Consider the following 10,920-nt stretch of genomic DNA (forward strand, 5'->3'; position numbering starts at 1 on the left):
TACGCTTCCTTTCTTGGCGAGAACTACAGCTATCAGCTAGGCATTGGGTTATTCCTACAAAGACATGTCACATTTTCTGCCACTTCTCTGTGGCTTTATTGATGTGGCTGTCACCCTAGAAACCCAACAGATTTGGAGATGAGGCTGTCTTCCTACTTGATTTTTCACTAAGGTGCATTTGAGGAGACCACTGTGAGGCTCTGGTGGAAGAAGCCGAAAGGGTAATTCTCCATCAGAATAATTGTAACCTTCTGCGACTTTCTGTCTGCACTCATGCAATTGGTCATTTCCTGAATACTAAGTGGGACTTGTCGCACCATTAATCATGCCACAACAGCACCCTCAATCCTGCTTAGAAATAATCATTACTTAATTAGCTGGTCTTTTCTTTGTCTTTCTCTCTATCTCTTTCAGTCGTAAGTTTAAAATGAGGCTACAGAGTGATGAAAAGGAGAGAAATAAGCTAAGAAGATCATGTAATGGCTAGCACAGGGCTTGGAGTTAGATAGGCCAAGTTTCTCTACCACTGATGAGCTGTATGATGCAAAGTCATACAAGTTACTTAAATACTTAAGACTCTGATTCTTCTTCTGTATAGTGGGTATAATAACATCTTTTAGTGTGTTTTAGTGACTTCTTGACAGATCTACACATGGACCTTCTCTTCAATTTTTGCCTGAATACTGTGGGATTGTGTCACAATGTCCCAATCTTAGAATTGGATCTTTTCCCTCCCCTCCAGATAACATGGTCAGCTTTTCTTTGTTGGGTTCCTGAATGTCAAACTTGTAATGCCAACCATTTGCCACATAAAGGAGAAGATCTTATTTACTCTTAACAAATGAGTTCTCTTGTAAAAAACAAAAACCAAAAATCCAATATCAGTGTCAAGTGAAGCACGTCTCAGCTGTGGGCTCCATCAGCTCTCCAGACCTTGAGAAGCTTTGTGGCTCTCTGCTCAGTTAATATGTGTCTGACACCCACCTTTTCAAGTGAAGGCACTCTGGTGCTGCACAGATGAGGCGAAGAGTGGATGGAGAGGCTCAGACTCACCAACTGCAGTTGTTCCTTCATTTAGATGGTTGTAGAGTTCCCACAGAACTAGGAGTGGTCATTCAAAATGATCCCTTGCCAAAGTAGTAGACTTTTTTCTTTTCTTTTCTTTCTTTCTTTCTTTCTTTTTTTTTTTTTTAGCAGTCCCACTGCCAACATGCCATTCTATTTAAATGGAAAATGCCACTGTGTATAGTATTATTGTAATAAGGTACCTTGTCTCCAAGTCAGAAGTTAAGAAAGAGAAATAAAAGTTTTCAGGCCTCTTGGCAGCTGGGGCTCAGTACTGTGACCTTGCCTTTGTTAAGCAGATGGTTCTTTTTGGGATCTTGACTCCTGAATGAGAATGGCGACGATTCATTCATGATCACTTTGATGATGGCAGTGGCAGCATCATGTCACAATGCTACTGGGTTCACTTACGTAACACGATGTCTTCTCCTATTTCTAGAGAGAGTAGCAGGTGGTGAAGCCAGTTTTTGGTTTAGGAAAGTCTGGAATTTGTAGCTGCCTTTACAAATTTGGTGCTCAGCAGACATGAGAGGTAACAAGGAGTTAATCTTACTAAGGAACTAAGATTACATATGCATACTTTCCCTACCCACTTGTCCTCAGGTCTTCTGTGATTTAAGACAAGCATTTTTCATTGCTTTTGGCCATTAAGTAGGGTTCACTGAATCTATAATGACGATCACAATATAAGCGATTTTATTAACCTGTCAGTTACTATTCAACTTTCTTATTCTGGTCACATCCCAAATCCAGGAGGGTGGTGAAAATGCAAGACTCTTCTTTATTCCCAAATTACTGAATTTCATGTTATTCTTTCATGAATGGGCACAGGGATACTTGTATGTATATCTGGCTTATAAAATCTTAAGAATGTTTCTGGTTTACTTCATCAGAGGTTTAACTATTGTTATTGATTGAAATTTAAAAGTTAGGCCTGGCATGGTGGCTTACGCCTGTAATCCCAGAACTTTTGGAGGTCAAGGCAGGTGGATCATCTGAGGTCAAGAGTTCAAGACGAGCCTGGCCAACATGATGAAACCCCATCTCTACTAAAAATACAAAAAAAAAAAAAAAAAGAAAGAAAGAAAATTAGCCAGGCATGGTGCAGGCACCTGTAATCTCAGCTACTTGGGAGGCTGCGGCAGGAGAATCTCTTGAACCCAGGAGATGGGGGTTGCAGTGAGCCAAGATCACGCCACTGCACTCCAGCCAGGGTGACAAGAGTGAGACTCCATCTCAGAAAACAAACAAACAAACAAAAATTAATGTAAAAGTTAGTTTGGGTAACTATATGTGTATTTGGACATTATCTCTTAAGACATTATTACTTGCATTGTTGCCTAGACGTTCCCTAAATGTGTTATTTTGATGAGGCCACCCTAAAAATGTGTTCTGTGTTCATATGAGTTTTGAGAGAACTGCATACAATCTCTTTATCTTAATAATCTACACTGTATATTAGCACGTTAAGGACTTCACACATTCCTGAGAAAATGAGCTTACTTCACATCGTTTGACTCAGAGTTTTACAAATTTACATGACTACAAAGACCCTTCCTGTAAAATAAAAACTATGGGACTAACACTGTCATGCGCGTCCGTGTGAAAAGACCACCAAACAGGCTTTGTGTGAGCAACATGGCTGTTTATTTCACCTGGGTGCAGGTGGGCTGAGTCCGAAAAGAGAGTCAGTGAAGGGAAATAAGGGTGGGGCCGTTTTATAGGATTTGGGTAGGTAAAGGAAAATTACAGTCAAAAGGGGGTTGTTCTCTGGCGGGCGGGAGTAGGGGTTACAAGCTGCTCAGTGGGGAGCTTTTTGAGCCAGGTTGAGCCAGGAAGAGGAATTTTACAAGATAATATCGTTTAAGGCAAGGACTGGACATTTTCAATTCTTTTGTGGTGGAATGTCATCGGTTAAGGCGAGGCAGGGCATTTGCACTTCTTTTGTGATTCTTCAGTTACTTCAGGCCATATACATGCAAGTCACAGGGGATGCGATGGCTTGGCTTGGGCTCAGAGGCCTGACAAATGCTTTATGATATATATTTTGGGAAATGTTACCATAATATGCATTTTTCTATTGTATTTTTCTGCATCACATGTTTTCACCAACAGATGCACTGGGCTTACATGGGAGAAAAGCAGGTACTAACAGAGATATTCGTTTGTAAGTCAGTTCATTCCAGTGGTCCTTCCCCATGGTGACAGTCTCCCATGCAGTGTGGGGGCAGGGAGAAGTGCTTTTCTTGTTATATATAAGGCTCAGAAACTTATTTCTTTACCTAAATTTACCTACAATCTTTGATGAAGCCTTTCTTGGCACAAATTTATAGCTTTAGACATAGATCCAGATTGTTACTGTCTTCATAGATTTAATTCACTGATCATTTTAACCAAGGAGGTCTCCAAAGTGATAAGATAGTGAGGTGGCTTTAAAAAGAATGTAGAAAACTGAAACCGCTTCTGGTAAAATATAAAGAACTGTATAAAATGATACACACGGCCGGGCGCGGTGGCTTAACTCCTGTAATCCCAGCACTTTGGGAGGTCTGAGTAACGGGCTGGTATCTACGTGAGGTTCGAGGAGATCGAGACCATCTCCTGGCTAACACTGTAAACTCTCATAATATCTAATTAAATAAAAACTGCCGGGTCGTATGTTTGTGTTCGGGCCGCCTGTAGTCCCCTAGCTACTCGGTGAGGCTGAGGCTAAGGAGAATGGTGTAAACCCGGGAGGCGAGCTTGCAGTGAGCTGAGATCCGGCCACTGCACTCCAGCCCTGGCAACAGAGCCAGACCTCCTCTCAAAAAAAAAAAGAAAAAAAAAAGAAAATGATAACACACCAAATTCAGGATGGTGGTTACTGCTGCCAGGATAGGGGGGGGGGCGGTGGTCGGGAAGTGATACACAAAGGAAGATGTGGCAAGTGTGCTCCTGGGAAACACTATGAAACCCTGACGGTTGAGCCCAGGGCAGCCATCAGGAATGCTCTCAAGAAAGACAGCTGTGAGAACATGCGGTGTTTGGTTTTCTACTCCTGTGTTAGTTTGCTGACCACGGCACATGTAGACCTATGTAACAAACCTGCACGTTCTGCACATGTATCCCAGAACTTAAAGTGTAATAATTTAAAAAAAGAAAAGAAAGACAACTGTGAAAGAAAAAGGGAAGAAGAGAGAGGGAGAAGCTGAGCTGTAATACCTTTGCAAAACTGCCTTCAACCTAACTCTTACCCCTTCAGAGATGTCCAGAATCCAGGCAAGAAGGCCTGATATTTGTACCCGTACATCAACCAGTCACTGGATGTGAGCTGCTCCTGGGGAGGTAGAGAAATAGGGTGACCTTAGTCAAGGAAGCTTCAGCTGAAAGCAGCCAACCCGCCAGGCAACTGGTGCAGTGGGCGTCTTGGTTCTGAAGTGGGAATCTGGTAGCATCACTCTATGCCCTTCAGAGGATTTACCAACATTGGCAAACTTTTATTTGTTTACATACAACATCTATATTTTATTAATAACATTTATTTTCATGCATGGTTATTCTTACCCTATTCTTTATATCTTGTTATTGTCTTCAATCATGCAAAATAAATGTTAAGAAAAAGGTGTTGAAAGAATACATTTATCCTGAAGAAATTTCATGTAGTAATGCTTCAAATCATTCCAAATCACTGGGAAAAGAATACATTCTGCATGACTGACTCTTCTAGTTGAAAATTTACCTAAGTGCCAAAACTTTTAAACACTATTTTTAAAGGAAGTCTTACTAAAATCCTGCTCATATATCCATATCTTAATGAAAAGGCTGAAATGTGCATAATAGAATCTTTCCTTGATAAGTAAATGTTTTTATTAGTTTGGGTCCTCAAATATACTTTGTAGAACCTCTCATCTCTCCCTCACACACAATTAATCTTTGTTTCTCTACTTGTATTCCAGCCAAACCCATTCCCCTTTTTGGTTTTTAAACTTTTTTAAAAAATTGGAACCACCATTCTCAAAGTCCCTCAGATTTGTAACCCAGAATCAACTTTACTTCTCAGCCACTCCTTAACTTTTGTATCTAGTTAACGAATTGGTTAACAAATCCCACAAGTTCTGCATCTTCGCAAGTTCTGCATCTTCACTACCTCTAGCATCTGCTCGCTCTTTCTATTTTCTAGCCATAAAACCTCTAACTGGACTGGTACATTGGCATCTAAATTAATGTCTTTAGTTGAAACTATCAGATCAGTCTCTTGCAACCCAACTCTGATCATGTCACTTCACTACTTAGAATTCTTAGTCCCAGAAGCTAGACAGTAAGGGCCATTACTGTCCACTGTTGTCTTACTGTTGTCTTACTGTTCCCACTGACCTCTCCAGTTTCCCCTCCCACTCTTTCTCCCTAAGCACATTAGTTTTATCTATAATCGCATAAGGCAGAGGAAAGTCTACATACCAAAATACTGAGAACAAAAGAGTATTTAGTTTAAGAGAGTAGACTCTGGAACCAGCCTCCATGGTTTACTTCTATCCACTTACTAATTGTGTGACTTTGAGTATGTTACTCAATTTCTTTCTGCATCAGTTCCTCATATGCAAAATGAGGACAGTAGCATCTGCATCAGATGTTATGAACTAAAGGGTTCATAGATGGAATTGCTTATAAGAATGCCTGGCTTTTAATAAGCATTCTGTACATTTTGTCTATCTTTACTGCTTTTGTTCAGGCCAAATTAAAGTCTTCACTGGCACCTACTTTTATATGGGATCTTTTATTGTAGTTCTATGATGGATTGTCCTTTTGAAAGCCATTTGCTGATTTGCTACTTGCTAATTGTGTGTCTGGTCCCAGGTTTTTAAATTTGGTGATTCCTTCCTTTCCTAATTCAAGAAATGTATTGCATTGAAAGTCACAGAAACCAGTGCATGCAAACTTGATGTTTACTGAATAGCTCCAACAGGTAATCATGCCAATCTCTAAGAACAGGAAATTGCAGACAGCTAGGCCACATGGGATTAGGCTGAGACTTCTGTATGTTCCAGGCCATTTCATGCTGTTTTAGTCTGCTTCTGAGGTCTTTCCCTAGTTCTCTTAGCAGACTGACTTTCTCTGCTCAGTTTTGCTATTTCCCCATATTCTTCTTGCACGTGAGTGGATTAAGTTTGCTAAGACACTGATTACTGCTTGGATATCATTTGGCTGTGCATCAGGGCTCCCTACAACTAACAAACACAATCTCTTGGTATCTGAATTCCAAATTCTTAGGAAGTAGTATTTTATTGGCTCAGGTGGAATATGGATTTCACCTAGATTAAGTGTCCCCTTCTATTTCAGTTGCTGTAGTCAAAGCTCTAACGTTTTCTGATACAAAGATAATTACTTAGAATATCCTGCCTGCAGGGGCAGTGGGTGGGGAATATTACCATTACCAGAGATGGACATAGGCACAGTGCAGATGCCACAAAATAGGTATGGATCCTGTCACTGTCTTTACTGGAGTAAGAGATATCTTAGTGTATTCTTGCAGAATGCCTGCTTTCTTTACTCTCTTTTGCCACTCCAGAAGCACTAAAGGATACCAGGGAAAACCTATTGTAATCAAGTATTTTGAAATCCACTCTTAATTTCATGGATATTTTCCAGAACAGACCTAAAAGTCTTAAGGTGATTTCACTCAGCTTTCATGGGTAAAATACAGTCTTGAGAAAACCCCTGGTACTCAGTAGAGTCTGACTGAAATTGAGGCTTAATGCCACTGTACATTACATTCCTGAGCCAAATGTTTGTTATACATTCAGTCTGGTGACTTTTTACTCTTGGGGGCAGCCATACTCCAATAAAGGCTTAGTCTTCATGACATAAGGTGAAGTTCAATGATAAGAGTTAGCTGATAACATTTGAAATTATTGAATTTGGAATCCAAGTAAAGAAACAGCTAATAAGGAATTTATGTTTATCCTTTTATTCTAAATTATCAGAATTAGCTTCCATGTCACCCATTTTCCCCAGAAAATCAGCCAACTCTTCTAACCAATTTGTGTGTCACAGGTGTAAGAGAAGGGTACTCTTTTGGCTCTATTTCTCATTCCATTTCATTTTCCTTTGTTGGGGTGTTTATGAATAAGTTTACCTGCCCTTCCCCAGGAGGCAATTATTGGTTTAGATTGCGTTATAATTGTCTCAGGTCTGTAATGGCTTCACTGATATTTAGCAGTGTTGCTCCTGTTTCCTCTTTTATTTTAAACCATTTGTCCTTTTTGTTTTACCCTGACATTGATCTGTGTTGTTCCTCTCTGCAAACAAAGGAACCAACATCCCACATGGCGTAAACATTTGTGTCACACTTTCCTCTCGAAATTAGTATTCTTTTAAACTGGTTAACACATTTGTACTGTCTCTGACACCTTTAACTATGACAACTATGAAATAAAATAGTGAACAATGAACAAACACATCACTGAAAGCTGATTAGATTAATTACTATTCGGGACAGTGCTTAGATTAATTATTTTGTTTGTGTAGTATGTTCGTTAAGTGGTTGCCTGATTGCTGCTTGGAAGATTGATTGCTTCTTACGTTTACCTTGTGGTTTCTGTGGGGAAAATATCTTTTAGGATTCATCACTTCTCAAAGCCCAGGGGGCTTGGTTGACTTGAGAATGCTCCAGGAAAGCTGTAAAATGGAGAACCAACCGAGGAAAATGTGTTCTTTAAATAAACACCTACAGTGGTGGCTAGAGTAGCCATCAGATCTGTTTAACATCAGGAGAAACAGCTGATGATAAAATTGAATTAATATGAACCATACACTCTGAAAACCCAGCACACTAGTTGGATTGTAAAATTAAGGTGAATAAGCACTTCCCAAGATTTTCTCTGCATCCAGTAAGCTAAAATAACAAAGTCTCGGTGACTTTGGATTCATTTTACCTCTTGACTGTCATGTACCTCACTTCCCAGTAGCAGCCGCATGAGGACTGCTGCCGCTACTGCTGTGAGTCTGCCCTGGCTATGGGGCTCCCCGGGCTCCTTCTGAAGAACCCACCCCACTGCCCTTTGAGGCGCTTGCCTCGCTGTAGGCAACTTCATGGGGTTATGTGATGCATAAGAGCATGCATTATCTACTGTGTTTAAGGGCTGACTGCCTGCACTAGGAAAGGATTTACAATAATAGGATTTTGCTGCAATGGGGGATCGTAACAAATTTAAATAGAACAGTACTTTTGAAAGAAAAAAAATGAGTTAAGGATTAAAAATAGAACAGACTTTTGTTTAGTGAGAGACTGGGCTAATCTCTCCATTTGGGGACACAAAAATACATTGCTTGCCCATGATTGTATATTATACCTCTCTGTGACTTTGAAAGCTTATGGCGGTATTAGACAAACAGTTTTAGTATTCAAAGAGGCTTCATACATCCCTGCCAGAAATACTGTACCTTTGTCCAGAAGAGAAAGACTAAAGAATCTTTCTACGTTTCTAGTCTTTTGACCTTAATACTTACATCTATTAATTTTATTTGTAAACAACTGCAACACAATTACCCAAAATACTTAGAGGTAGGGCACTGAAAATACCTAGGACTTTTAGTACTATAGATTAAAACTAAGGAAGCATTATAACTAATATGCATCCCAGCAAATGAGAAGGAAATAACCAAAATAGTAAAATAATTAAAGTAAATATTGCCTCATGTTTTAATCAGTCTTCCCTCTGTAGCTTGAGATTTCAGAAGGTAAGCTATTTACAAACAAAAACTGCTTTTAGCATTTAAAATCATTTTGAACTTAAGATTATTAAACATTATAACCATCATGGCATTATGGCAAAAATAGTTTTCCTCCATAAAGACAACAGTCATTGCCCAAAGGAGAAGCAGCCAAGAGCATAGGTATTAGGACAGTGATAAATGAGAAGATGAGAGATGGAGCGGTTGTTTATGATTTGGTTGGCTTTCTACAATGGTGCAAAGGCTGAAATAAAAGGAAATGCATTAGCCCAGGTGAAAATATATTTAGGGCCTTTTTGATTAAATTCTTCTTTTCCTGTGTGACTTGAAAGCTGAAACTCAACGGGAATTAATTTTTTAAATATCTTTCTTTCTCATTAACTGCCCTTTTGTCTCTTTGAAGATACCTGTCTATGTTCCAGTCTAATACAAAATTCTAGTAATTCAAGTTTTTCAACTTACCACCCACATCCCTGGATTCTGACAGACAGTGGGGCTGAGACTATTGTGGGGATACAGTTGCCTATATCACAAGTTTTCTCTGGTTTGAAAACTCAAGTTCAGCAAGTTTAGAAATAGCCTGGAATCTTGAAAACTGAGCCCTGTTTTTCATAGCATCCCTGATACCTTCCTTTCTTAGCCTATTCACACATAATAATATCTTTTACAACTAAAATCTATTAAAATGAATTGCTTATAGTTATTATTATACTTAAAAATATAACTGTTTTGAGAAAGTTGAAAATATGTGTTTGGAATCTCACTGGGTTGTTCATAAGCTACTGTCTTAAAAGCAACAAATTCAATGCATCTGTAAGACTGTGACTAAGTTAATGAAACTAGTTCTCATATGTTGTTTATTAAACTCATTACATTACTTTATGGTCACACCTCAAACATTCTCTGTAATTATTTGATGGCTAAATGTGGCTGTCCTTTTAAGAAGAAAATGACATTATTGATCCATTGTTACTCCCAAACCACAGTTTAGTTTGTCTTTTCCTCTTATGGGCCATGAGCTTCCCACTGACCTCTCAATTTCCTTGTGTAACCAAAGATATCTCTCAGAAGATGGTAACCAGAGTGGTGAGTACCTGGTGTTTTCTGGAGCTATGAACTGCTAACTGGACTCAGTCATTCAGTCAGTCAATCAATGAGTAAATGTATTTATGCACTATTGAATGCTTACACAGATTCGACACCCCATACTTTTATTTTCTGTATGAATAGATGGCTTAACTCCTGCTTTCAGAGAGTTCAAGATTTTCTGAGAGGACCTGCAAAGGAGCAAGCAATTAACATAAAGAGTATTCGAGGTTAGCATAACAGAGCCCAGAGAGGAAACAGAAGGTGTCCCAAGGGAAGACCGAATAAGAGCTCTCAGAAAGGAAGAGTTAAGGGGAGGATGTCCAGGCAGAGTATGCTGCACTTGCAGGCAGTTGCAGAGAGAACCTTGCTCCAGTAGTTCCATGAGCCTGGACGGGAGGAGAGGAGAGAGCAGGAGAAGAAGACAGGGCAAGGAAACCATTGGGGAGGGCTTTGGAAGCCATTCATTTGGCATTTACCCTGCAGAAACTAGAGAGCAAATGAAGGATTTAATCAGGAGAATGACTTCTGTCCAATTAGTATCAAATTCTACCTGAATTGATCAACTATACTTTATGCCTTTCCCATACCTGTCAAAATGTCCAAACTGTTTTTTTATTGTCCAAACTGAGCTGGCTTCCACTTCTGACAGATTTGACTTTGAAATGATTTTGCTTATCTGACAATATGGAGATTTTTCTTTCTGGTCTGAATCTCTGACTTCTATTTTCCTTCCTCAACTACCTGCTGGAAATCTTTTATCATGCTAAATTAGAAAGGTAAATATGCTCCAAAAATAATTGTAAACAATATTAAAAAAGAGATTATGTGCTATTTATATGATATTAAATACCTACCTTTATAGTCATTTAGACTGAATGAACCAGTTTAGAAACCAGTTTAACTCAATTTCATAACACTGGAAATAGAAAATATCCTAGGAGGTCACTGTGGAAACATCACTGAAATATATTTTAGTTAAAAGTATCCCAAAACTGTAGAACAATTAGATCTAGAGAAACATTTGAGAAAAATAGGCCTTTTTTTTTTTTTTTTTTT

The 10,920-nt window shown here is 39.1% G+C and overlaps 1 protein-coding gene across 7 annotated transcripts in view; it reads left to right on the top strand.

Annotated features, from left to right (window-relative positions):
• Positions 1-10,920, top strand: part of NTNG1 (netrin G1) — a 369,148-nt gene that overhangs the window by 107,096 nt on the left and 251,132 nt on the right. The gene's annotated exons all lie outside the window — the stretch shown is intronic.

The sequence above is a fragment of the Rhinopithecus bieti genome, unplaced genomic scaffold (assembly GCF_001698545.2).
Source record: "Rhinopithecus bieti isolate Rb0 unplaced genomic scaffold, ASM169854v2 scaffold_22040, whole genome shotgun sequence".
NCBI classification, from domain to species: Eukaryota; Metazoa; Chordata; class Mammalia; order Primates; family Cercopithecidae; genus Rhinopithecus; species Rhinopithecus bieti.